General features: G+C 45.1%; 3 non-coding genes across 3 annotated transcripts; 2 read left to right on the forward strand and 1 right to left on the reverse strand.

The window, feature by feature from the left end:
- The first annotated feature begins 2,919 nt into the window (after positions 1–2,919).
- trnak-uuu (transfer RNA lysine (anticodon UUU)) lies at positions 2,920–3,004 on the forward strand. Its single transcript is given in 2 exon segments — positions 2,920–2,956; positions 2,969–3,004. It is a non-coding gene; the product is annotated as a tRNA-Lys (tRNA).
- Positions 3,005–13,320: 10,316 nt separating this feature from the next.
- On the forward strand, positions 13,321–13,392 carry trnaa-ugc (transfer RNA alanine (anticodon UGC)). The gene has a single exon. It is a non-coding gene; the product is annotated as a tRNA-Ala (tRNA).
- A 6,304-nt stretch (positions 13,393–19,696) lies between these two features.
- On the reverse strand, positions 19,697–19,770 carry trnat-agu (transfer RNA threonine (anticodon AGU)). The gene has a single exon. It is a non-coding gene; the product is annotated as a tRNA-Thr (tRNA).
- Positions 19,771–26,928: the final 7,158 nt, after the last annotated feature.

The raw sequence follows: 26,928 nt of genomic DNA on the forward strand, positions 1-26,928 counted from the left end.
TCGAGGCAGAAAACCTCAACTCATTTCAAAAGTACATGGATGTGCATTTGAAGTGCCGTAACCGACAGGGCTACGGACCAAGCCCTGGAAAGTGGGATTAAGCTGGATAGCTCTTTTTCGGCCGTCACAGACACGATGGGCCGAATGGCTTCCTTCTGTGCTGTAGCTTTCTCTGATTCTATGATTCCGTGTGTGGGAAGGGATTCACTCAGTCATCACACGTGCTGAGACAACAGGGAGTTCAAAAGTGACTGCAGGGGTTGGATTCTGCTGTTAATCCCATCCAGGACTGAACCATGTTCATTCTCACAGTTGGGGTTTGTTTCTCCTGATGTTAATAACCCCTATAACTGGGCTGGAGTTTAATATTCTGGATATCTGTTAAATAAATCAGCTTTGTTTTAAACCCTTGTTGCAGATTTTGGTCTTTTCCTCCTGAGTGTTTAGCATCACCTGACTGGAGCTCAGAAAGGACAATCTGGGGGGAGGATCGTCCGGTGGGAACAGAACTTCAGCCTGGACACAGTCCTTCAGGGCCACACTGAGAGGGGCAAACGGCACTTTGGTCTTTCTCGTCTCTCTTCACTGACAGCAAAGTCACCGTGTGGCGTCCAGTCTAAAAATGACCATGGTAATTATTCTATGAAGATTTAACCTGTTTGTGTGACAGTCCTGAGTCTACCATTTAAGACAGGCGTTGACTCATTTAAAATAAACCCGCTTAAAATAAATGGGTTATGAATTGTGATTTCCGTGAAGCCAATGTTCCATTGCTTTATATGATTCATGTGCCTGCTCTCCGACAACAGGGTAAATGGTGGAATATCAGCTCTGCTCAGCCGGCAATGATCACGGTACATTTTCTTGCAGACAAAACACACATTGAAGAAGTCACCCACTGAACCAGTAACTCACTGAGCTGAACTGTTTGATTGCAGCGACCAATATAACAGCTGTCCACTGTCAGTTTACTTTTCCAAAATGAATGGTTGAAACTTGCAGGAGTGAAAATCCAACGAGCCGGTCTTCACTCTTAAACCAGCAACTGTGAAGTTAAGAGAAACGTGCCGGAGAAATACTCGATTTCAGCACGGTGTCACTGGGCCAGAGTAAAGCTCACTTAATATGATCGCCGAGTGGTGAGAGGGTGGATTTGGAATTCCTGAGCGACCGCACTGCGCATTTTCCAGATCTGCTTGGAGCACCAATCCCTTCAATTCATCACTTACAGGGACAATTCGATTCTCGGTTTCTTTTCCCTGAGGCTTCGTGAAATTTTAAAAATTGAAAGCGACCAATATCAGAGCGAACCTCGTCACCGACATGCTCACAGATACAGAGCGGCCACACTCTGCTTCAGTGAGATGAAAACCCAGAGCGGTTTCAAGGTCGAATGCAATTGTAAGCAAAGCTCGTTCAATGAAAGTGCAGGTCATTGAGGTGCCTTTAAAGCCCTGATTGTTTGAACTGAATTTCTTCCGAAAGCGCTTCAGATTCAGGTGGAGTGATTTGGGGACTTCCTTTCCCTCATCGCAAAAGTTTGAACCGCAGCTCAAGATCAAAAGTCCCGGGCTAAATTAGGGATTCGCCGGGATATGAACCTCGCATCGAGAATTATACCCCGACCTCAATGAGCCCAGAAACAAGAACGTGTCGTCACATTCACGGTCACATTCTAAACTGGTTTGTCCTGTGCTGTACATTACTGTCTAAATATTATAGATAAGCAGAGCACTTGAGCTGTCACAGCTGTGACTTTGACTTTTCTCCCTCTCCTCTCGATCTCCCCGGCAACTGCCACTAACCACAATCTTCTCTCACACTTCTCCATCAGGAAGTTCCGAGCCTTGGTTTTCAAATGAAATAACGCCCATCTCTCCAATCACCGACAGCCCAGAGAGAGTTTCATAATTTCAGCTCCCACTTTGCCCAAATCCTCCTTAAAGTACCGTGAAAAAATTGGCTTTTCGTCAATAATAATATTATTAAATGTTATTGTCTTCAGGGGCATTGTTTAAGATTTCACGGCTTTTAAAGATCACTGCTGATGTTTAACGAATCGCCTCTTGTTTGGCGGTTTCTGTGTGGGAAAGATCAGGAAGCGATAATTGAGAGACCGAGGATGAAGCTGTTTGATGGGAGCACTGGGGACACAGACCGTGCGCGGCTCCAGTGGAGCAATCGGTCAGCGCGCGTTATTTCTACAATAATTATACACTCGAGAAATGCTGGGGTTGTGAGTTTCAGCGCCATCTAAAGTAGTTGAACCTTCTAAACATTTTGACTGGAGTTCAAGGTACAACCGGTTCCATAACGCATCGACTTCTTCATGTCCCCATGTGGGCACTGAGGCTCCTCTGGCCTCCCGTCTTGCAATAGCAGGCGAGAGTTTATTTGTTTATAGGAGGGAGAGGGGGCAATTGGCGAGAGCTGAAATGGTAAAGCGGCCGGCACGACATCTTTAAATCTAAAGAACCAAACACACAATTCTTCTTTCCGTGAAGCAGGGATTCATCGGTTTGAAGTGTCGTGTTGGGAAAATTCGGGAGGCAAATCTGCTGCCTGGTGTCACGGTGTAACGGGTGAAATTATTCAGCTTTCAATTGTTGATCGGCTGAAATCTCGAGAGGCCTTTTCCAGCTTCCGTGTGGAACAAGTTCAGCTTTTGAACCATTGGGTAAAGTGTTTTATTTTTATTTGCTGCGAACGAATGACAAGACATTTTGTACAGACAAGAAGAATTGTAAAATCACGAGTTCTCTGTCCATGTTTCTTACATCATGTTCAACAGAAACAAGGATTCTCCTCAACATGTTGCTGAAAATTGTATAAAAGAGATGCTCCCCATCATTGGACAGCGACAGGGATAATTTTGAGTCCCACCATGAATCTGTATGATGGAAACTAATTTAACAGCGAGCCTGGATAGCTCAGTCGGTAGAGCATCAGACTTTTAAAACAGGTGGTGATCTGAGGGTCCAGGGTTCAAGTCCCTGTTCAGGCTAAAAGTTTTAAAACAGCTGGCAAGTTCTGCTTTTCCAGCGGACCAACATCAACGAAAGGAGCAAGAGTTGGCCATTCAGTCCCTCGAGCCTGCTCCGCCATTTGATAACGTCATCGCTGATCTTCGACCTCAACTCCACTTTCCCGACCTATCCCCATATCCCTTGAGTTCCTTCGTGTCCAAAAATCTGTCTACCTCAGTTTTGAATCTATTCAATGGCTCAGCATCCACAGCCCTCTGGGGTAGAGAATTCCAATGGTTCACAACCCTCTCAGTGAAGAAATTATTCCTCTTCTCTGTACCAAATGGCCGGCCCCTTATCTTGGGATTATAACCATTAGTTCTGGACTCTCCAGTGAGGGGAAACAGCATCCCAGCATTTACCCTGTCAAGCCCTCGAAGAATTTTACATGTTTCAATGAGACCACCTCATTATTGTAAACTGCAGAGAATATAGGCCCATTCAACTCAATCTCTCCTCACAGGACAACCCTCTTATCCCAGGAATCAATCTAGTGAACTTTTGTTGCACCCACTCTAAGGCAAGTGTATCGTTCCGCAGGTAAGGAGATCAAAACTGTACACAGTACTCCAGATGCGGTCTCACCAAAGCCCTATATAATTACAGCAAGACTTCTTTATCCTTGTTCTCCAACCACCTCGCAATAAAGGCCAACACACCATTTGCTTTCCTAATTGCTTGCTGCACCTGCATGTTAACTTTCTGTGATCCGTGTACAAGGACACACAAATCCGTCTGAATACCAACACTTTGTACTCTCTCACCGTTTAAAAGATATTCTGTTTTCTATTCTTCCTACCAAAGTGAATAACCTCACATTTCCACACTTTATACTTGATTTGCCAAATTCTCGCCCACTCACTTAACCTGTCTGTATCACTTTGCATCCTCTTTGCGTCCTCCTCACAGCTTACTTTCCCACCTAGTTTTGTCTCATCAGCAAACTTGGATACATTACACTCGGTCCCCTCATCTAAGTCATTAATATAGATTGTAAATATCTGAGGCCCAAGAACTGATCTTCACGGCACCCCACTAGTTACAACCTGCCAACCCGAAAATGACCTCTTTATTCCGACTTCCATGTCTCACGAATTTGATTGAGTTTTTTGAAGGGGTAACCAAGAAGATAGATGAGGGCTGTGCAGTAGACGTGGTCTACATGGACTTCAGCAAAGCATTTGACAAGGTACCGCATGGTAGGTTGTTACATAAGGTTAAATCTCATGGGATCCAAGGTGAGGTAGCCAATTGGATACAAAATTGGCTTGACGACAGAAGACAGAGGGTGGTTGTAGAGGGTTGTTTTTCAAACTGGATGCCTGTGTCCAGCGGTGTGCCTCAGGGATCGGTGCTGGGTCCGCTGTTATTTGTTATTTATATTAATGATTTGGATGAGAATTTAGGAGGCATGGTTAGTAAGTTTGCAGATGACACCAAGATTGGTGGCATTGTGGACAGTGAAGAAGGTTATCTAGGATTGCAACGGGATCTTGATCAATTGGGCCAGTGGGCCGATGAATGGCAGATGGAGTTTAATTTAGATAAATGTGAGGTGATGCATTTTGGTAGATCGAATCGGGCCAGGACCTACTCCGTTAATGGTAGGGCGTTGGGGAGAGTTATAGAACAAAGAGATCTGGGAGTACAGATTCATAGCTCCTTGAAAATGGAGTCACAGGTGGATAGGGTGGTGAAGAAGGCATTCAGCATGCTTGGTTTCATTGGTCAGAACATTGAATGCAGGAGTTGGGATGTCTTGTTGAAGTTGTACAGGGCATTGGTGAGGCCACACTTGGTATACTGTGTACAGTTCTGGTCACCCTATTATAGAAAGGATATTATTAAACTAGAAAGAGTGCAGAAAAGATTTACTAGGATGCTACCGGGACTTGATGGTTTGACTTACAGGGAGAGGTTAGACAGACTGGGACTTTTTTCCCTGGAGAGTAGGAGGTTAAGGGGTGATCTTATAGAAGTCTATAAAATAATGAGGGGCATAGATAAGGTCGATAGTCAAAATCTTTTCCCAAAGGTAGGGGAGTCTATAACGAGGGGGCACAGATTTAAGGTGAGAGGGGAGAGATACAAAAGGGTCCAGAGGGGCAATTTTTTCACTCAAAGGGTGGTGAGTGTCTGGAACGAGCTGCCAGAGGCAGTAGTAGAGGCGGGTACAATTTTGTCTTTTAAAAAGCATTTGGACAGTTACATGGGTAAGATGGGTATCGAGGGATATGGGCCAAGTGCAGGCAATTGGGACTAGCTTAGTGGTATAAACTGGGCGACATGGACATGTTGGGCCGAAGGGCCTGTTTCCATGTTGTAACTTCTATGATTCTATGATTCTATGATTCCTGTTTTCTCTACGTCAACCAATCCCCAATCCATGCTAATAAATTACCCACAATCCCATGAACCCTAATCTTGTTCAACAAACTTTTGTGTGGCACCTTATCGAATGCCTTTTGAAAATCCAAATATTCTATATCCACTGGTTCTCCCTTATCTACCCTGCTATCAACACCCTCAAAACCTCTAATAGAGTTGTCAAACACGATTTCCCTTTCATAAAAGCGAGTTGCATGTGCCTGACCATATTATGATTTTCTAAGTGCCCTGTTACCACGTCCCGAGTAATGGATTCTAGCATTTTCCCTGCTACTATTGTCAGGCTAAATGGCCTGTAGTTCCCTGTTTTCTCTCTCCCTCTTTCTTGAATAAAGGGGTTACATTTGGTACCTTCCAATCCATGGGGACCTTTCTAGAATCATGGGAACTCTGGAAGATAAAACCAATGCATCCACTGTCTCTGCAGCCACCTCTTTTAAAACATTAGGATGTCGGCCATCAGGGCCAATGAATTTGTCAGCTTTTAGTCCCATTAATTTCTCCAGTACTGTTTCTTTACTAATCTTAATTGCTTTAGGTTCCTCACTCATTAGAACCTTGGTTCCCCAATACTTCTGGTATGATTTTTGTGTCTTCTACTGTGAAGACAGATACAAAATACTTGTTTAACGTCTCTTTCATTTCCTTATTCTCCATTATAAATTCTCCTGTCTCTGTCTCCAAGGGACCCATGTTTACTTTCGCTAATCCCTTCCTTCACACATACTTGTAGAAACTCTTACAATCCATTCTTATATTTCTTTCTGTTTTACCCTCATTCTATTTTCTCCCATGTTATCAATTTCTTGGTCATCCTTTGCTGATTTCTCAAACTCTCCTAATCCTCAGGCTTACTATTCTTTTTGGCAACATTGTAAGCCTCTTTTATCCGAAAGTGACGGGATACTGATGTAAGGGACAGTCAGGACTGGAGACACCTGAGATCAAGCTCAGGGTGCCTGAGGTTCCATCCAGCGGGATCATCTCGTGTACACGGGGGACTGGCATGTTTACTCTGGTACAGTACAGGAAAGAGAATTTGCTCATATATTTCTTAATGAGATATTAAAGTTGCTGACTCTCAGACTTGTTAATTAATAAGACAATGCATTATTTAGAACCTTCCATCCCTAAGTCTCTCTGTTCCTCTACTTTTAAACTTTCACCATTTAGTTTACATTTCATCTCATTTTACTTCCTCTCAAAATGTATCACGTCACATTTCTCTGCATTAAATTTCACCTGCCTGTTTACGAACCTGTGGACGTCACAATGAAGTCACTGACTCCTCTTCCCAGTTCCCCACGCTGCCAATGTTGGTGTCACCTATAGATTTTCACCTTGTGTCCCACATACCCAAGCTCAGATCATTCTCTATATTGAGAAGAGCAATGGTCCCAACACTGACCCTGGGGGACACCACTGTTTACATCCCTCCAGTCTGAAGAACATCCATTAACCACTACTCTCTGTTTTCTGCCCTTTACACAACTTCCTATCCACACTGCCCCATTCATTTTAATACCGTGGGTATTAATTTTATCAACAAGCCTCCTGTCCGTCATCTTATCAAACACCTTTTCACAATCCATCAACACAACATCCACTACATTCCCTTCATCAGTGGACTTGTGATATCTCAATTAATCCATGTTGGCTGTTCTTAATTAATGTGTTTTTCTAACAAATGTTGAAATGTTTGCTCCACCTCATCTGGTTTCACCTGTTTCAAGCCACAACAGAATTGTCGAGTTTTCTCCTGGAGCTTAAGATAAATTAATTTTTTAAAATGATGCTTCAGACAATGACGGATATCTGGACTTAGAACTGCCCATCCAGTGGCGCAACTCCCGCCCCTCACACACTCCGATTGGTTGGAGGACCAACTGTCCGCACAGCCGTCCAGTCAATTTACCATAAGACCATAAGAGATAGGAGCAGGAGTAGGCTATTCGGCCCCTCGAGCCTGCTCCGCCATTAAATGAGATCATGGCTGATTTGATTTTTACCTCAACTCCACTTTCCCGCCCTTTCCCCATATCCTTTGACTCCCTTGCTGATCAAAAATTTGTCTAACTCAGACTTGAATGTATTCAATGACTCAGCCTCCACAGCTTTTTGGGGTAAAGAATTCCAAAGACTCACGATGCTCTTGGAGAAGAAATTCCTCCTCATTTCCGTCTTAAACGGGTGACCCCTTATTCTGAGACGATGCCCCCTAGTTTTAGATTCCCCCATGAGGGGTAACATCCTCTCAGCATCTACGCTATCGAGTCTCCTCAGAATCTTGTCTGTTTCAATTGGATCTCCTCTCATTCATCTAAACTCCATTGAGTATAGACGCAGCCTGTTCAATCTTTCATCATAAGACAACCCTTCCATACCCGGAATCAACCTCGTGAACCTTCTCTGAACTGCCTCAAATGCAAGTATGTCCTTCCTTAGAACTGTACGCAGTACTCCAGTTGTGGTCTCACCAGCACCCTGTACATTTGTAGCATGACTTCACTGCTTTTATACTCCATCCCCCGAGACATAAAAGCCAATATTCCGTTTGCCTTCCGGATTACCTGCTGCACCTGTATGTTGAATTGTGTCTTTCTTGCACGAGGAAACCCAGATCCCTCTGTACTGCAGCATTTTGTAGTATTTCTCCATTCAAATAAAAAAGCAAAATATTTTTTTCCTCCCAAAGTGGATGACTTCACATTTTCCCACATTATATTCCATCTGCAAATTTTTGCCCATTCGCTTAACCAGGCAACATCCCTTCGCAGACACGTTGTGTCCTCATTGCAACTTGCTTTTCCACCTATCTTTGCATCATCAGCAAATCTGGCCACAAGACACTCTGTTCCTCCATCCAAGTCATTGATATACATTGTAAATAATTGAGCCACAGTACTGATCCCTGCAACACCCCACGAGTTATATGAAATGCCTATAAATTTCCGCTCCTCCTATTGGTCCGGATCTCTCCTTAATCGCCAGGCGGGATGAATGGTGAGACTGGCGGTCCCGAGGTGCATTTGGAAAATAAACATAAATTGAACCCTTCAGTTAATAAAACGAAATTAATAAAAGTCACTGAAATGTTTTTTTCTGGAGTTCACCAAATTCGGGGTGGAGGGGGGAGGGCTTCTATGCTGTGTGTTTGTGCCGGTTTAAATGGCTCGAAGCGCTGGGGTTTCAGTTTATTTTATTATCCTTGGTCCAAACGCGCTCTCCCTGCTTCCAATGTCTTTGTTTTTCGGCCTGATATAAAGATCATCAATGGCGGCTGTACCACCCAGCATGCAGCGCGGTTCAGATTGTGCCCTATCTGAATCAGTGGAGCCCAGCGCGCAGGCGCAGTAGTGCCTCATTATCGGTCAGTGTGTCCTGAGCATGCGCGGCCAGTCGAGGCTGCGGGAGGAGCGCGTTCGGTGCAGGTCAGAGGATCGGAGCAAGAGGCTCAATAAACCCCGGGGCCCGGGTCCGGGCTCAGGCCCAGGCTCAGGCTTTACAAACCCCGAGTGCGGCCCCAGACCCGAATATAAAACAGTGAACATTATCCCCCCCTCACTACCCGCCGGGAAATGAAGGGGAAATGGGGATCGGTCAGGGAGCGTCTGTAAATGAAGGGGAAATGGTGATCGGTCAGGGAGCGTCTGTAAATGAAGGAGAAATGGTGATCAGTCAGGGAGCGTCTGTGAATGAAGGAGAAATTGAGATCGGTCAGGGAGCGTCTGTAAATGAAGGAAAATGGTGATCGACCAGGGAGCGTCTGTAAATGAAGGAGAAATGGTGATCGGACAGGGAGCGTCTGTAAATGAAGGAGAAATGGTGATCGGACAGGGAGCGTCTGTAAATGAAGGAGAAATTGAGATCGGTCAGGGAGCGTCTGTAAATGAAGGAAAATGGTGATCGATCAGGGAGCGTCTGCAATTGAAGAAGAAATGGTGATCGGTCAGGGAGCTTCTGCCAATGAAGGAGAAGTGGTGATTGGTCAGGGAGCATCTGTAATTGAAGAACTGGTGATCGGTCAGGGAGCGTCTATAATTGAAGAACTGGTGATCAGTCAGGGAGCGTCTGTAAATGAAGGAGATATGTGATTGGTCAGGGAGCATCTGTAAATGAAGGAGATATGTGATTTGTCAGGGAGCGTCTACAAATGAAGCAGAAATGGTGATCGGTCAGTGATCGTCTGTAAATGAAGGAGCAATGGTGATCTCTATATCTTTATTCATCCGAGCTCGAGCTTTGGATGCGGTTCCTTTCCTCCTCGTGGGAATCTGTCTACTCTGTACCCAAACCAACTCCTCCTTGAAGGCCTCCCACTGTTCAATTACTGTTCTGCCTGCCAATTTTTGATTCCAATCCACACGGACAAGATCCCTTTTTAACTCACTGGAATTTGCCCTCCTCCAGTTAAGAATTTTCACATTTGACTGTCCCCTGTCCTTTTCCATAACTGTTCCAAACCGAATGAGATTATGATCACTGCTGCCCCACTGAAACATGCTCCACCTGCCCCACTTCATTCTCCACACCGAGCCCACTGCTGTGCTCACACTCACTCTCTCACATTCACTCTTTCACACTCACTCTCTCACACTCACTCTCACATTCACTTTCTCACATACACTCTCACGCTCACTCTCTCACACTCACTCCCTCACACTCACTCTCACACTCACTCTCTCTCACATTCACTCTCACGCTCACTCACATTCACTCTCTCACACTCACACTCACATTCACTCTCACATTCACTCTCTCACATTCAATGTCTCGCATTCACTCTCTCACACTCACTCTCTCACACTCACTCACATTCACTCTCTCACACTCACACTCTCACACTCACTCTCTCTCACACTCACTCACATTCACTCTCTCACACTCACTCACATTCACTCTCTCACACTCACATTCACTCTCTCACACTCACTCTCTCTCACACTCACTCACATTCACTCTCTCACACTCACTCTCTCTCACACTCACTCTCTCACACACTCTCACACTCACTCTCTCACATTCACTCTCTCACATTCACTCTCTCACCCTTTCACTCTCTCACCCTTTCACTCTCTCACATTCACTCTCTCAACCTTTCACTCATGGTTGAGGGCCACTGAAAGATGATGCGATGGGTTTGGATTGCAGCAGAGGGAGGAGGGAGAGTGTGTGGGACGGGGATTTACAGCTTTGAGGCACAATAGAGGAAAGAATGTTTTGTAGACACTAGAAGTGTCTGTTCTGAATTTCTATCCTGTACTTACAGTGATGACTTTTATAAACTCCTTTTGCAGGGTATTAGAAGGGGAGGATTTGCAGAGGGAAACTCAAACCAAACAGCACACCAAGATCTGACAGAGTCACTCGATTCATCAGAACCTGAATATCATCGGCCTTTGAATGTGGAAGGAGAAATGTTTGTCTGTTCTATCTGTGGGAGAAGATTTCAAACATCAGTGTGAGTGGAAAAGCACCGAGACACACACACTCAAGTGAGAGTGTTCCAGTGCACTGACTGTGGAAAGAGCTTTAACCAGTTACACAGCCTGAAAAAACATCACACCGTTCACAGCGGGGAGAAACCGTCCACGTGTTCTGTGTGTGGACGAGGCTTCAACTGATCGTCCAACCTGGAGAGACACAAGGACACCCGGACCATGGAGAAACCGTGGAAATGTTGGGACTGTGGGAAGGGATTCAATTACCCTTCAGAGCTGGAAACTCATCGACGCAATCACACTGGGGAGAGGCCGTTCACCTGCTCCGTGTGTGGGAAGGGATTCACTCGATCATCCGACCTGCTGAAACACCAGCGAGTTCACACTGGGGAGAGGCCGTTCTCCTGCTACGTGTGTGGGAAGAGATTCACTCGGTCATCCACCCTGCTGACACACCAGCGAGTTCACTCTGATGAGAGACCTTTTAAATGCTCTGACTGTGGGAAGAACTTTAAAAGCAGAAACGAACTGCTGAGATATCAACGCAGTGACACCGGGGAGAGGCCGTTCACCTGCTCCGTGTGCGGGAAGAGATTCACACTGTCATCACAACTTTTGTCACACCAGCGAGTTCACACTGGGGAGAGGCCGTTCACCTGCTCCGTGTGTAAGAAGAGATTCACTCATTCATCCTCCCTGCTGAAACATCAACTTGTTCAGACTGGGGAGAGACCTTTTGAATGTTCTGACTGCACGAAGAGCTCTAAATGCAGATACAAATTGTGAAGACATCGACACACTCACGTTAGGGAGAGGCCGTTCACCTGCTCCCTGTGTAAGAAGAGATTTACTCGGTCATCACACCTGCTGAGACACCAGCGAGTTCACTCTGATAAGAGACCTCTGAAATGTTCTGACTGTGAGAAGGGCTTTAAAACAAATGATCTGAAACACCAACACACTGACACTGGGGAGAGACTGTTCACCTGCTCCATGTGTGGGAAGGGATTCACAAATTCATCTGACCTTCTGAGACATCAACTTGTTCACACTATTGAGTGATCTTTTAATGCAGTAACTTTGAGAAGAGCTTTAAAAGCAGAAATGAACTGCTGACACATCAACTCACGCACATTGTGGAGAGACTGTTCACCTGCTCAGTGTGTGGGAAGGGATTCACTCAGTCATCACATGTGCTGAGACACCAGCGAGTTCACAAGTGACTGCAGGGGTTGGATTCTGCAGTTAATCACATCCAGGATTGAACTACGGTGTTTCGAGTCAGGAAGAACAACGTGTAAGGATTAACCCATTAACAGATAGAATTTAGTATAATTATAATCAATAGTAGAAGTAGAACAAAATGTACTGTGAATCTATGTATCTGTAAATGTAAACTGCACTGTGTATTAATATAGAATGAACCATGTAACGTGTGTTCAATAAGAAAGTGCTGGTGGGCCGAGAAGGATGCATGATGGTTATTATAGTCAAGTTTGCAGTTAAAACTAAAAGGATGCTGACAACAGTAAAGTGGGAATGAACAGACCTAAGGGAGGAATGTGCTGTGATAGCATAATGTCTAAAAGACATGTAGATAAAGGGACTGAAGGTTCATTAAATCAAGGTGTCTCTCAGGCATAAAATGCAGTGAGTGGGGGATAGTTACATAATATAAATTGATTATTTCTCCAGTAAAATGCAGTGAGTGGGGCATAGTTACATAATATAAATTGATTATTTCTCCAGTAAAATGCAGTGAGTGGGGGATAGTTACATAATATAAATTGATTATTTCTCCAGTAAAATGCAGAGTGGAGTGCACACCCACCACGGGTGGCCTCATAAAATGAGGACAATCAGTTCTTCTTTCCTTGGTTAGAGGGTTTTGTGATCTGGGGATTTAGTTCAGTGATCGAGCGCATGTTTTGCATGTGTTGAGGTCCTGGGTTCAACTCCCAGCATCTTCCTAAATAATTTTTCACCAGAATTACCCACGGAAAGTTGAATGACGCTTTTTGAGCTCAGCGAGTTCGAACTTCTGAGGCTCCACAAGCATTAAATTGTCCCGGAGCGGGACTTCATCTCACGGTCCCCTCAACAGCTCAACTCAAAGCAGCCGCCGACTGAGGGGAATGTGTGACGGTGCAATATCGAGCGAGCAGTCCCAGCTCTTGTTCCTGTTTGACGCTCTGTCATTCTTCCATCTCACTTTATGATTCAGAGGTTCGATTTCAGCCTTGTCACTGACCATTAGCGATTGGGTTTTTTATTTCCGCAGACTTTTTTTTTGGAAAGTTCAAAGTAAAGAGGAGCAGAAACCCCGTGAACTGAAGCAGAGGTTGAACATTGTGAACACGCGGGACCGCTGGGCATCTCGATGTCCTGGAGAGACGGAGCAGAAAGCTCACGGCTTCACTTCTAAAGTGTCTGCTTGTTTATTTCTCAGGTACCTTTTGCCCCGTGGGGATGTCGCTCAGTGGAAGAGCGCATGCTTTGCATGTATGAGGTCCCGGGTTCAATCCCCGGCATCTCCAAACAAGTTACATTTCAAATTTTAGATTCAACTGTGAGAATATCATCTGAGATTCGCCTCACATTTACACACAAGGAGAGACAAGAGTTTCTTCACCTCGCGAAAAACCGAACGCTCCGCACAGAATATAATTCAATGGGAGAGCGCCCACGGTGTTTCAATGGCTCCCATCTCATGGTTGAACAGCTTGCCCAGTGATAGATTATTTCCAGTTTCACAGATCGGGGGGAAGCAGCGGACCGGCGTTCCGACCACAAAGAGGGAAGAATAGTCTGGATGTTGGGAGCTTCTTCTTTTCCCAGAGAGGAGTGAGCATCTGGAATGTATTCCCGGCTGGTGCGGTGGGTGCTGACTCTCTCTGGTGTGGTGGGTTCTGACCCTCTCTGGTGCGGTGGGTGCTGACTCTCTCTGGTGCGGGGGGTGCTGACTCTCTCTGGTGCGGGGGGTGCTGACTCTCTCTGGTGCAGTGGGTGCTGACCCTCTCTGGTGCGGTGGGTGCTGACTCTCTCTGGTGCGGGGGGTGCTGACTCTCTCTGGTGCGGGGGGTGCTGACTCTCTCTGGTGCGGTGGGTGCTGACTCTCTCTGGTGCGGTGGGTGCTGACTCTGACTCTCTCTGGTGCGGTGGGTGCTGACTCTGACTCTCTCTGGTGCGGTGGGTGCTGACCCTCTCTGGTGCGGGGGGTGCTGACTCTCTCTGGTGCGGTGGGTGCTGACTCTGACTCTCTCTGGTGCGGTGGGCGCTGACTCTGACTCTCTCTGGTGCGGTGGGCGCTGACTCTGACTCTCTTTGGTGCGGTAAGTGCTGACTCTCTCCCTGCCTTCTCGAGGGATCTGGACCGGTTCTTGACTGGGGCAGAGATCGCATCATATGGAAGGTGAGTGGTTTTACAGTTAACCTACGCATGGTCAGTGTGATCCACTGGACTCGATTCGATAGCCTGAGGGAGTCGGGGAGGAATTTCCCAGAATTTCCCCTCCTGATTGGCCCTGGATTTTTTTCTGGTTTGTAACCGCTCCCAGGAGATTCCATGTTCCCGGTGGGTGGGGCTGGTGGTGTGTGTAGGAAGTGTCCAGTCACGATGCTCCAGGCATGTGGGGCAGGATTGATGAACGAGCTGGTCTTTTCCTGCCCGTCATGTCCGTCTGTAACCCCAGATCGTCAAGGTGTTTTTCGTGAAGTGATCTTTAAACACAAAACCCTCACCTGGGACAAGTCCTGTGTCCGTCTATAGTGAAATGAGACTCAATGCTGTCTGTGCCTCACCTTGTCCTCCTCCTTTTACATTATTGTATTGTCCGTTTGGTTAAGATGAAAATAAAAATTATCCGCTCTGGGCTCCTCCAGTCTCTCTGTGTTTCTCTCTCCTGCTAAACTGACTGACTGTCAGATAATAGTAACTGGTGTCCTCTCCATCCCGTTCTCAACACCCAGACACGACTAGTTACTGAATAAATTCAACACTCACAGACAGTCCAGTGTCAGACAGTTACAGACGGTTTCTCTCCACCTTTCCTTACAGGACTGGCGAATGATGAATGCCCCGTCAGACCGGCTGATATACAGTAAAAGGGACAGTGACCGTCTCACCAATAGCACCGGAGGTTTGTTCACAGACACAGAATCAGTCTTTCCCTTTCTATCAGTGTGTCTATATTATGCTCAGTAACAGTATCCCGCCTCCTTGTACAGCACTAGGGAGAGAGAAAGACAGACAGAGAGAGACACAGACAAACAAACACAGTATCAGAATTACACTTCCCATCAGTATGTCCGTTTCACACTCAGTAACAATATTCCACCTTCATGTACAGCGCTAGAGAGAGATAAAAACAGACAGGCACAGTATCAGAATTACACTTCCTATCAGTGTCTCTGTATCACTCTCAGGAACAGTATCCCACCTTCATAATCTGTACAAAAGAGAGAGAGAGAAACTGACCTGTAATGTCCCGTTTTCACCCAGTAACAAATTGGAAAATATTTCATTCCAATTGCTATTCCAAGGTGGAGTGACAGAAGATGCAGTCTCATCTCTCACTGATATTATTTCAGAGACAGACACATTATTAATCCCACTCTCAGGGACAGTGTCACACATTTAACCCTCTCTTGCATGTTGTCCCCTCTGCAATCTTGCAGCTCAGGGCCGCTCTGTATTACTCTCAGTGACCGAGAGTTTCACTCCGATTGAAATAAACTGGGACTGTTGCTGCCTGATATTAATCCTACACGGTCCCAGCAAATACACCGACTCCCACTTTCCTCCCCCGTTTCTCCAGGATTGGTTTGAGGAATCCTCCCTCCAGTTTCGGAGTCAAACGTTACTTTATCAGTAAGGGAGCCAAGAATGAACAGAACCCATTGGCTCATTCCACAGCCGCTCACTTTATCTCTGAAAGACTCTTTCCCATCAAAAGAGCCCGAGAGAAACAGCAGGGATGGAAACCTCGAGTTTAATAGTTGGAGATTGTAAAGTCAGTCTGGATTCCAGCGTTGGGCACTGGTGGAATCCCATCTGTTTCCCATTCTGGTGCCTGTTCCTGCACTGCCTGTGGAGCCCATTCCCTCTGACCTTTCCCCCAGACCCACTTCCTTTGCTCAGACAGGCGGGAATGGAGAGATCACGGCCCCCGGGGGAAGGGAGCAAAGAGCAGCCTCGTTACAGCAGCTCATCGCTCCGGGACCGTGTCCGCAGATGGGCTCAGAGATCGGCATTGAGTCTGGGGGAAGGGCAGGGGGAGTCCGGGGGCTGTTTGTAAGAGGCGGAGTGGATCAGGAACTGGTCCCGGAACATGGAGTGAGAGGGGGGGAAGGGAGAGGAAATTCTCGGGCTGTGTGTGGACAGGGTGTGTCCAGGGGAAGGGAGAGAGAATGGGAAGAACCTGCTATTAAAACCATTGCTGCTTTCACTCCCCAAACCAGGAGTGAATGGCCCTGGTTTAGTTCCAGTCTCACCCTGTTTATTGTTATTGGACAGTGAAGAGTGGAAACAGAGCCGGACAGTAAGGATGTGGGGAGTTATACAAAGAGCATCTATTGCAGGCATCAGGTGAGAAGTGTGAAGGACACAATTTAAACAGCGGCTGTTTATTTTCGGTTGAACGGTTAGTCCCATGGGAGAGGGGATGAGAAACCTGACCTGGACAAAGGTCCCTGCCCCATCGGGTAGTCCCATTCATGGATCAGTGCAGGGGTTGGGTTGTGTCTGGATGTCACGAAATTGTTGTAAAACAGCCCAACACACCTGGTGTGCAGAAGCTGAGTGCTGCAGTGGAGTCAGACACTGACACTGTTTGTATCACTGGTTTTCATTTGTGGATATTCAAAATGATCATTAGCAGAGATATTAAACTGATCACTTTTCCATTTTCAACCTCACCGTTTCTTGAGTTACAAGAGATCATTTTCTTTCCACAGGCGAATCCTTGAATGATCCAGAATGAATGTGATGTTTCCTCCACCCGAGGCACAAGGAGGAGTGCAGCCAGCTCCTTCTCACACACAGGAGGTACATTATCACCCACAGAGCACAGAGACACAGACAGGTCATCAGTTCCACAGTCTCAGACAGTAGAAGTACTCAGTCCCACACTGATCCCAAGTTCCAGAGACACACTTTCAATCCAACATTCAAACAGAGCGGGTGCGGCAGACACTGTTCCATTTGCCCCCAACTCAGTCCCGCTGACAGGTCGATACAAAAATCCCAGTCCAAAATCACACTCTCAGATTGAAAGGCACTGTGTCAATCTCACAATAGGGCAACATAGCTACGAATTAAATACCAGAGAGAAATCACACATGGTACCCGATTGAAAGGGACAGAATGAATCCCAATAATGTACCCGAGATTCCAATTCAATACTATCCCAGAACTCTCTCACACATGACTTTAATACATGAAATATCCATTCGAAAAGTGAACCATTTGCTACAAATTGCAAACAAATCCAAACCTCACGTACAGTATCGATTGAGAAATACTGAAAGATAGTAAAGCTGAGAAACAAATTAGATACCAGTTCAGAATGCACTCGTAGAATGAAATTTAAAGATAGAGTATCAATTCTATTAGTGCAGACTGAGATACACATTATATACCAGTCCAAAAATCTCATACAATATTAGACTGAAAGATACAGTATCAATTCCATTTCTACAGACTGATCTACACATTACAAACCAATTCTAAAATGTTCCCTTATCCGTTTGAAAGATTCATTATCATCCACAATCGTACTCACAGAGATGCAGATTTAATAGTCGTCCAAAAAGCACACACATTATCTGATTCAAACCTCCAACATTAAATCCTAAAGTTTGTCCATATTTACAAATTAAATAAGGAGTAAAACTCTTCAAACATTAAGATATTAAAGCTAAAGTATTGAACACAATAATGTAATCTGAGAGAATAATTACGTACAGATACAGAATGAAACTCACATTCAGATACAGTACCAGAGACACACAGACACAGAATGAATCCAACACTCACAGATACAGAAGGAATCCCAAACTCACATACAGTACTAGAGACTGACAGACACAGAGTTAATCCCACACTCTCATCAAGTACCAGGGACTGATAGGTACAGTATGAATCCCACACTAACATGCAGTATGAGTAACTGCATATTTAGGATGAATTCAACTCCCACATACAGTACTGGGGACTGTATATAAAGAATGATTCCCACACTCACATGGAGAAACAGAGACTGACAGATACCGAAAGAATCCCACACCAACACACAGTATGAGAGACTGCATATAAAGAATGAATCACAAACTCTCACACACACTGCTGACAAGATAGAGAATCAATCCCAAGTTCACACACAGTATCAGTGAGTGACAGATACAGAATGAATCCCACACTAACATACAGTACCAGAGACTGACAGATACAGAATGAATCCCACACTCACACACAGTACCAGAGACTGAGAGATACAGAATGAATCCCACTAAACTATCAGGGAATAAGCACAGACCAGGCATCAGGGCCTTTACCCAGTAAACTATCAGAGAGTCAGCACAGACCGGGGATCAGGGCCTTTACCCAGTAAACTATCAGAGAATCAGCACAGACCAGGGATCAGGGCCTTTCACCTGTCTGAGAGAACATTGTATCACAGATCGCTTGTGATGAACCTACACATTCTGATTTACAGCCGTGCATAACAGATGTTTGTAGCTGCGATGGCCGAGTGGTTAAGGCGTTGGACTCGAAATCCCCTGGGGATTTCCTGCGTCCGTTCGAATCCTGTTCGCAGCGCTACTTCTTAAAGTTATGTTTACTGCTCAAATAACGATGAACTGGAGTTGACGAACCGCATTCCCTCTCTCAGAGAGACTCTCCAGCACGGCTCATGCTTTTAATTCGGAGCCCAATGGTCTCTTGCAAAATTGCAAGACACGTGAAGGAATCTCTCCCAAGCTCCATCTTAAATTCTGCCCGTTCGCAGAACTTGACATTGATCCTATTTCTTCCTATACTTTGATCCCACCTTGTCTCTGTCTCTTGACTCTCCGTGTTTTTCCCTCATGGACTTCTCAGGCTTCGTTGAACGGCCACGGATGATCGAACCTGGAACACCGGCAGTGAAGGGTAAAGATGGAAAGACTGAGACGGGGGGAGTGGCGAGAGGGTGGATTTGGAATTCCTGAGCGACCGCACTGCGCATTTTCCAGATCTGCTTGGAGCACCAATCCCTTCAATTCATCACTTACAGGGACAATTCGATTCGCGGTTTCTTTTCCCTGAGCTTGGCGAGATCTTAAAAATTGAAAGCGACCAATATCAGAGCGAACCTCGTCACCGACATGATCACAGATACAGAGCGGCCACACTCTGCTTCAGTGAGGGGAAAACCCAGAGCGGTTTCAAGGTTGAATGTAATTGGAAGCAAAGCTCGTTCAATGAAAGTGCAGGTCATTGAGGTGCCTTTGAAGTCCTGATTGTTTGAACTGAATTTCTTTCAAAAGCGCTTGAGATTCAGGTGGAGTGATTTGGGGACTCCTTTTCCCTCTTCGCAAAACTTTGAACTGCAGATCAAGATCCAAAGTCCAGGGCTAAATTAGGGTTTCTCCAGGGTATGAAACATCGAATCAAGAATTATACCCCGACCTCAACGAGCCCAGAAACAAGAACGTGTCACGGACACATTCCATGAGAGGGCTGTCTGTTTGATGAAAAGGCATTTTTGAAAAGACCTCCTGATCAGTTCCGTGTTGGATCCTGAACAAAACACAGCACTGTGTGCTTCTCCAATTCACGAAACACCACGAATTACACAAAGGCACCGATGGGAGTTGAACCCAGGATCTCCTGTTTACTAGACAGGTGCTTTAACCAACTAAGCCACGGTGCCAATTCATGGTACTGTTTCCCACCTCCTCTCATTAATATCTATCAGCTACACGTCACATTCTGTTGTGGGTTCAGACTGTTTTATCTTTGTCCATTTCGCTTGCCCGTTTCCCTGTGAATCCCGATACTGACTGCGTTTCAAGCTGTGTTTATCTTTCTGTGTCCATCAGTGCTTTGATACACGAATGAATATGTGTGCTTGTGTTTGTTTGTTACTTTAAATAAATTAGGGATGGACAATTCTCGCTCTGACACTGAAGAACTAATTGAACAAATTTCACAGTGAAGTGTTGTTTATTGTGGTGCTGAAACTAAAAAAAATCGTAAAAGGTGCAAAGAGGGAAAACGAGAAAAACTTGTGAGTGAAATTAAGGACAACTTTCAAGGTTTTTACACGTATATTAAGAGAAAGAAGGGTGACTAAGAGTAATGTGGGCCCCTTAAAGACAGATGGAGGTGATATTGTAATTGCAAATCAGGAAATGGCAGACTTGCTAAATACTCACAGAAAAGCATGAGGATAATAAACCAGAGATACGAGGAAAACTGAAAATAAATCAAGGGGATTCAGTGTAAGTAAAATAATGGTAATGGAGAAAATAATTAGACTAAAGATAGACAAATCTCCAGGACCTGATGTTTACCATCCCAGGGGACGAAGGGGAATAGGTGAGGAAATTGTACATGCTTTAGTCATGATCGTTCAAAACTCTCTTGATTCAGGAATTGTTCCATGGATTGAAAAAATTCAAATGTCATTCCATTATATAGGAAGGGTAGGAGAGATAAAACAGGAAATTATAGACCTATTGGTCTGACGTCTGTTGTGGGGAAGTTACCAGAATCTGTTATTAGGGAAAGAATTACTGAGCACTTGGATAAACATGAATTGATCAGAGAGAGCCAGCATGGATTTGTAAAGTGTAAGTCTAACGAAAATAGTTGAACTTTTTAAAGATGTAACTAACGTGGTAAATGATGGAGTGTCTATGGGGGTTATGTGCATATTGACTTCCAGAGGCATTCGTTAAGGTTTAACATCAGAGACTGTTCTCATTTCTGTTGACATGTGGAATTCAAAGCAACCCATTGACATGGGGAGGGAGTTGGTTTGGAGGTAGGAGACAGAGAGTAGGGTTAATGGGTATGTACTCAAATTGACAGGATTTGATTAGTGGTGTCCCCCAGGGATCTGTATAAATGAGGCAGATAAAGGCAGAGAGCGGTATATCCAGGTTTGTTGACGACACCAAGTTACGAGGCACAGTGAGTAGTGTAGATGGGAGCATAAAGTTGTAAAAGGAAATTGATAGATTCAGTGAGTTGGTAAAACTGTGTCAGATGGAGCTTACATAGAATTACATAGAATGTACATCACAGAAACAGGCAATTCGGCCCAACTAGACTATACCGGTGTTTATGCTGCAGACGAGCCTCCTCCAACCCCTCTTCATCGAACTCGATGAGCAAACACGAATATTCCTTTCTCCTCCATGTGTTTATCTCACTTCACCGTAAATGCATCCATGATATTCGTCTTAACTACTCCTTGTGGGAGCGAGCTGCACATTCTAACGACTCTCTGGATAAATATGTTTCTCTTGAATGCCAGATTGGATTTATTGATGACTATTATATTCATGGCCCTAAGTTCTCACATCCCCACTCCCAAAAGTACAAACACCTTATCTACATCTGACCGATCAAACCCTTGCATAATCTTAAAGTCCTGTATCAGGTCACCCTCAGCCTTCTCTTTTCTATACAAAAGAGCCCCAGACTGTTCAAAGTTTCAATCTGGGGAAGTGTGAGGCCATCCACTTTGGCCCGAAGCAAGATAAATCAGAGTATTTTCGAAATGGTGAGAAGCCAGGAACTGTGGGTGAGCAGAGATACTTCGGGAAATCAGGAAGAGTTGGCAGACAGGTGCAAAAAATAATTAAAATGGCTAATGGAATGTCGGCCTTTATCTCAAGGGAACTGGAATTCAAAAGGGTGGAAGTTATGTTAGAATTCTATAAACTCTGCTAAGGCCACATTTAGAGTACGGCATTCAGTCCTGGGCACCAGACCTCAGGATGGATATATTGGCCTTGCAGGAGGTGCAGCGCAGAAAGACCAGAATGATACCGGGGCTAAAATGTTTAAATTATGAGGGCAAGTTGCGTGGACAAGGTTTGTATTTCCTCGTGTATAGAGGATTAAGTGGTGATGTAATTCAGGTGTTGAAGGTGATTCAATGATCCAATGGTGGGTGTGTGAGTTGGTGCTGAATCGGTCCCCTTCAGTGAAGAGAGGGTCAGCGGGCGCCTGACAGACACGGCTCGGAACGGGACTCGCTTCTCTCCGGCGGCAGCGGCTGGTTTAGAGAGATCTCTCTGTCTGCTGCTGTTACTCCGCCTCCCGCACTCTGGGAGAACCGCGGAGCTCGGTCCTCATTTTTCTCTTCTGGATCCGGCTCCATCCGTTTACTGTTGACGGGAGTGCGTCTGATACCAAGTCAGTCAGAAGCGGGTGCAAATCACAACATAGGCACAGGCCCAAGGACTGGGGACTGGTTTGATATTGGGTCCTTTTTAAGGGACCGGCTGTAGAATGTTTGTATAATAATAATGATCAGAATTAACTTTGATACAATGAAGTTTTTTTCAGTTATTTCCCATTTCCACCCTCACCAGTTTTATACAGTAACAGGTAACAATGTTTGAGGGATGTGATGTCCAGTGTTGGTGGAATCAGTGTAATTTAACTTGATACATTGAAGAATCTCTTGTCTATCCCAGGCTCTTACCTTAGGTTTAGACCCTCACCTGGTTTAAAATCGGTCACTCACTGATATAAATAAACCAGGAACAATCCCGAAACCTCAGCGGGGATATTTGTTCCGATACTTAGTGACCGGCTCGTTCGACCTGCTCATTTCGTGAACTCGCTGGTGTCTCAGCACGTGTGATGACTGAGTGAATCCCTTCCCACACACGGAGCAGGTGAACAGTCTCTTCACCAATGGACATGCGTTGATGTGTCAGCAGTTCATTTCTGCTTTTAAGCTCTTCTCACAGTCACTGCATTAAAAGGTGACTCAATAGTGTGAACAAGTTAATGTTTCAGAAGGTGGGATGATCGAGTGAATCTCTTCCCACACACTGAGCAGGTGAACAGTCTCTCCCCAGTGTGAGTGCGTCGATGTCTCAGCAGTTCGTTTCTGATTTTAAATCTCTTCCCACAGTCAGAACATTTAAAGGTCACTCAGTGTGAACTCGCTGGTGTTTCAGCAGGGTGGATGACCAAGCGAATCCCTTCCCACACACGGAGCAGGTGAACGGCCTCTCCCCAGTGTGAGTGCGTTGGTGTGTCAGCAGATTAAATTTGCTTTTAAACCTCTTCTCACAGTCAGAACATTTAAAAGATCTCTCATCAGTGTGAAGTCGCTGGTGTCTCAGCAGGTTGGATGACTGAGTGAATCCCTTCCCACACACGGAGCAGGTGAACGGCCTCTCCCCAGTGTGAACTCGCTGGTGTTTCAGCAGGCTCGATGAATCAGCGAATCCCTTCCCACACACGGAGCAGGTGAACGGCCTCTCCCCAGTGTGAACTCGCTGGTGTTTCAGCAGGTTCGATGAATGAGCGAATCCCTTCCCACACACGGAGTAGGTGAACGGCCTCTCCCCAGTGTGAACTCGCTGGTGTGACAGAAAGTGTGATGACTGAGTGAATCCATTCCCACACACGGAGCAGGTGAACGGCCTCTCCCCAGTGTGAATGCGTTGGTGTTTCAGCAGTTCAATTTTGCTTTTAAAGCTCTTCTCACAGTCAGAACATTTAAAAGGTCTCTCATCAGTGTGAACTCGCTGGTGTGTCAGCAGGTTGGATGACTGAGTGAATCCCTTCCCACACATGGAGCAGGAGAATGGCCTCTCCCCATTGTGAACTCGCTGGTGTGTCAGCAAGGTGGATGAATGAACGGGATATGACGCTCGACTCATCGATCGACAGTTCCGACGGACCACAGCGAAAAATCGCATAGACCTCCTCAGGAGACGAACACGGGACGCAACCAACAGAGTACCCTTTGTCGTCCAGTACTTCCCCGGAGCGGAGAAACTACGCCATGTTCTCCGCAGCCTTCAACATGTCATCAATGACGACGAACACCTCGCTATGGCCATCCCCACACCTCCACTACTCGCCTTTAAACAGCCACCCAACCTCAAACAGACCATCATTCGCAGCAAATTACCCAGCTTTCAGGAGAACAGCGTCCACGACACCACACAACCCTGCCACGGTAACCTCTGCAAGACATGCCAGATCATCGACACAGATACCACCATCACACGAGAGGACACCACCCACCAGGTGCACGGTTCATACTCCTGTGACTCGGCCAACGTTGTCTACCTCATACGTTGCAGGAAAGGATGCCCCAGAGCATGGTACATTGGCGAGACCATGCAGACGCTGCGACAACGGATGAACGGACACCGCGCAACAATCACCAAACAGGAGGGTTCCCTCCCAGTCGGGGAACACTTCAGCAGTCATGGACATTCATCCACCGACCTTCGGGTCAGCGTACTCCAAGGCGGCCTTCGAGACACACGACAACGCAAAATCGTCGAGCAGAAATTGATAGCCAAGTTCCGCACCCATGAGGACGGCCTCAACCGGGATCTTGGGTTCATGTCACACTACACGTTACCTCACCAGCGAACAAATGTTATCTGTTTTTAATATAACGGGTCAGTTGCTGTCTTTTCTATGTTTCTACCTCTCTATCTCTGTTTTTATTTGTTTGTTTTTTTTTGTGATTTGTATATTCGGAGACCTTGCAGGTAACACCTATCTGTCTGCACACTGATTGCCTTGGCAACGGGCAGTTGAAAAAACTGTCTGCAATCACCAAGCATTGTTCCGTGAATTATAAATGCGATTTCATTTCGAGGATTTCATTTCCAACAACGTTCACCTGAGGAAGGAGGAAGCCTCCGAAAGCTTGTGAATTTAAAATAAAATTGCTGGACTATAACTTGGTGTTGTAAAATTGTTTACAATGGAGGAAACAACACAGTGTAGTGATAAAATGGATTAATTCAGGACAGACAGCAGGGAATATTGGAGGAAATAACACAGTGTAGGGATAAAATGGATTAATTCAGGACAGACAGCAGGGATTATTGGAGGAAATAACACAGTGTAGGGATAAAATGGATTAATTCAGGACAGACAGCAGGGATTATTGGAGGAAATAACACAGTGTAGTGTTAAAATGGATTAATTCAGGACAAACAGCAGGGATTATTGGAGGAAATAACACAGTGTAGGGATAAAATGGATTAATTCAGGACAGACAGCAGGGATTATTGGAGGAAATAACACAGTGTAGGGATAAAATGGATTAATTCAGGACAGACAGCAGGGATTATTGGAGGAAATAACACAGTGTAGGGATAAAATGGATTAATTCAGGACAGACGGCAGGGATTATTGGATGAAATAACACAGTGTCGGGATAAAATGGATTAATTCAGGACAGACAGCAGGGAATATTGGAGGAAATAACACAGTGTAGGGATAAAATGGATTAATTCAGGACAGACAGCAGGGAATATTGGAGGAAATAACACAGTGTAGTGATAAAATGGATTAATTCAGGACAGACAGCAGGGATTATTGGAGGGAATAACACAGTGTTGGGATAAAATGGATTAATTCAGGACAGACAGCAGGGATTATTGGAGGAAATAACACAGTGTAGGGATAAAATGGATTAATTCAGGACAGACAGCAGGGAATATTGGAGGAAATAACACAGTGTAGGGATAAAATGGATTAATTCAGGACAGACAGCAGGGATTATTGGAGGGAATAACACAGTGTTGGGATAAAATGGATTAATTCAGGACAGACAGCAGGGATTATTGGAGGAAATAACACAGTGTAGGGATAAAATGGATTAATTCAGGACAGACAGCAGGGAATATTGGAGGAAATAACACAGTGCAGGGATAAAATGGATTAATTCAGGGCAGACAGCAGGGAATATTGGAGGAAATAATACAGTGTAGGGATAAAATGGATTAATTCAGGGCAGACAGCAGGGAATATTGGAGGAAATAACACAGTGTAGGGATAAAATGGATTAATTCAGGGCAGACAGCAGGGAATATTGGAGGAAATAACACAGTGTAGGGATAAAATGGATTAATTCAGGGCAGACAGCAGGGATTATTGGAGGAAATAACACAGTGTAGGGATAAAATGGATTAATTCAGGGCAGACAGCAGGTATTATTGGAGGAAATAACACAGTGTAGGGATAAAATGGATTAATTCAGGACAGACAGCAGGGAATATTGGAGGAAATAACACAGTGTAGGGATAAAATGGATTAATTCAGGGCAGACAGCAGGGAATATTGGAGGAAATAACACAGTGTAGGGATAAAATGGATTAATTCAGGACAGACAGCAGGTATTATTGGAGGAAATAACACAGTGTAGGGATAAAATGGATTAATTCAGGACAGACAGCAGGGAATATTGGAGGAAATAACACAGTGTAGGGATAAAATGGATTAATTCAGGGCAGACAGCAGGGAATATTGGAGGAAATAACACAGTGTAGGGATAAAATGGATTAATTCAGGACAGACAGCAGGGAATATTGGAGGAAATAACACAGTGTAGGGATAAAATGGATTAATTCAGGGCAGACAGCAGGGAATATTGGAGGATATAACACAGTGTAGGGATAAAATGGATTAATTCAGGACAGACAGCAGGGAATATTGGAGGAAATAACACAGTGTAGGGATAAAATGGTTTAATTCAGGACAGACAGCAGGGATTATTAGAGGAAATAACACAGTGTAGGGATAAAATGGATTAATTCAGGACAGACAGCAGGGATTATTGGAGGAAATAACACAGTGTAGGGATAAAATGGATTAATTCAGGACAGACAGCAGGGAATATTGGAGGAAATAACACAGTGTAGGGATAAAATGGATTAATTCAGGACAGACAGCAGGGATTATTGGAGGAAATAACACAGTGTAGGGATAAAATGGATTAATTCAGGGCAGACAGCAGGGAATATTGGAGGAAATAACACAGTGTAGGGATAAAATGGATTAATTCAGGACAGACAGCGGGGAT

The sequence above is a fragment of the Heptranchias perlo genome, unplaced genomic scaffold (assembly GCF_035084215.1).
Source record: "Heptranchias perlo isolate sHepPer1 unplaced genomic scaffold, sHepPer1.hap1 HAP1_SCAFFOLD_947, whole genome shotgun sequence".
NCBI lineage: Eukaryota > Metazoa > Chordata > Chondrichthyes > Hexanchiformes > Hexanchidae > Heptranchias > Heptranchias perlo.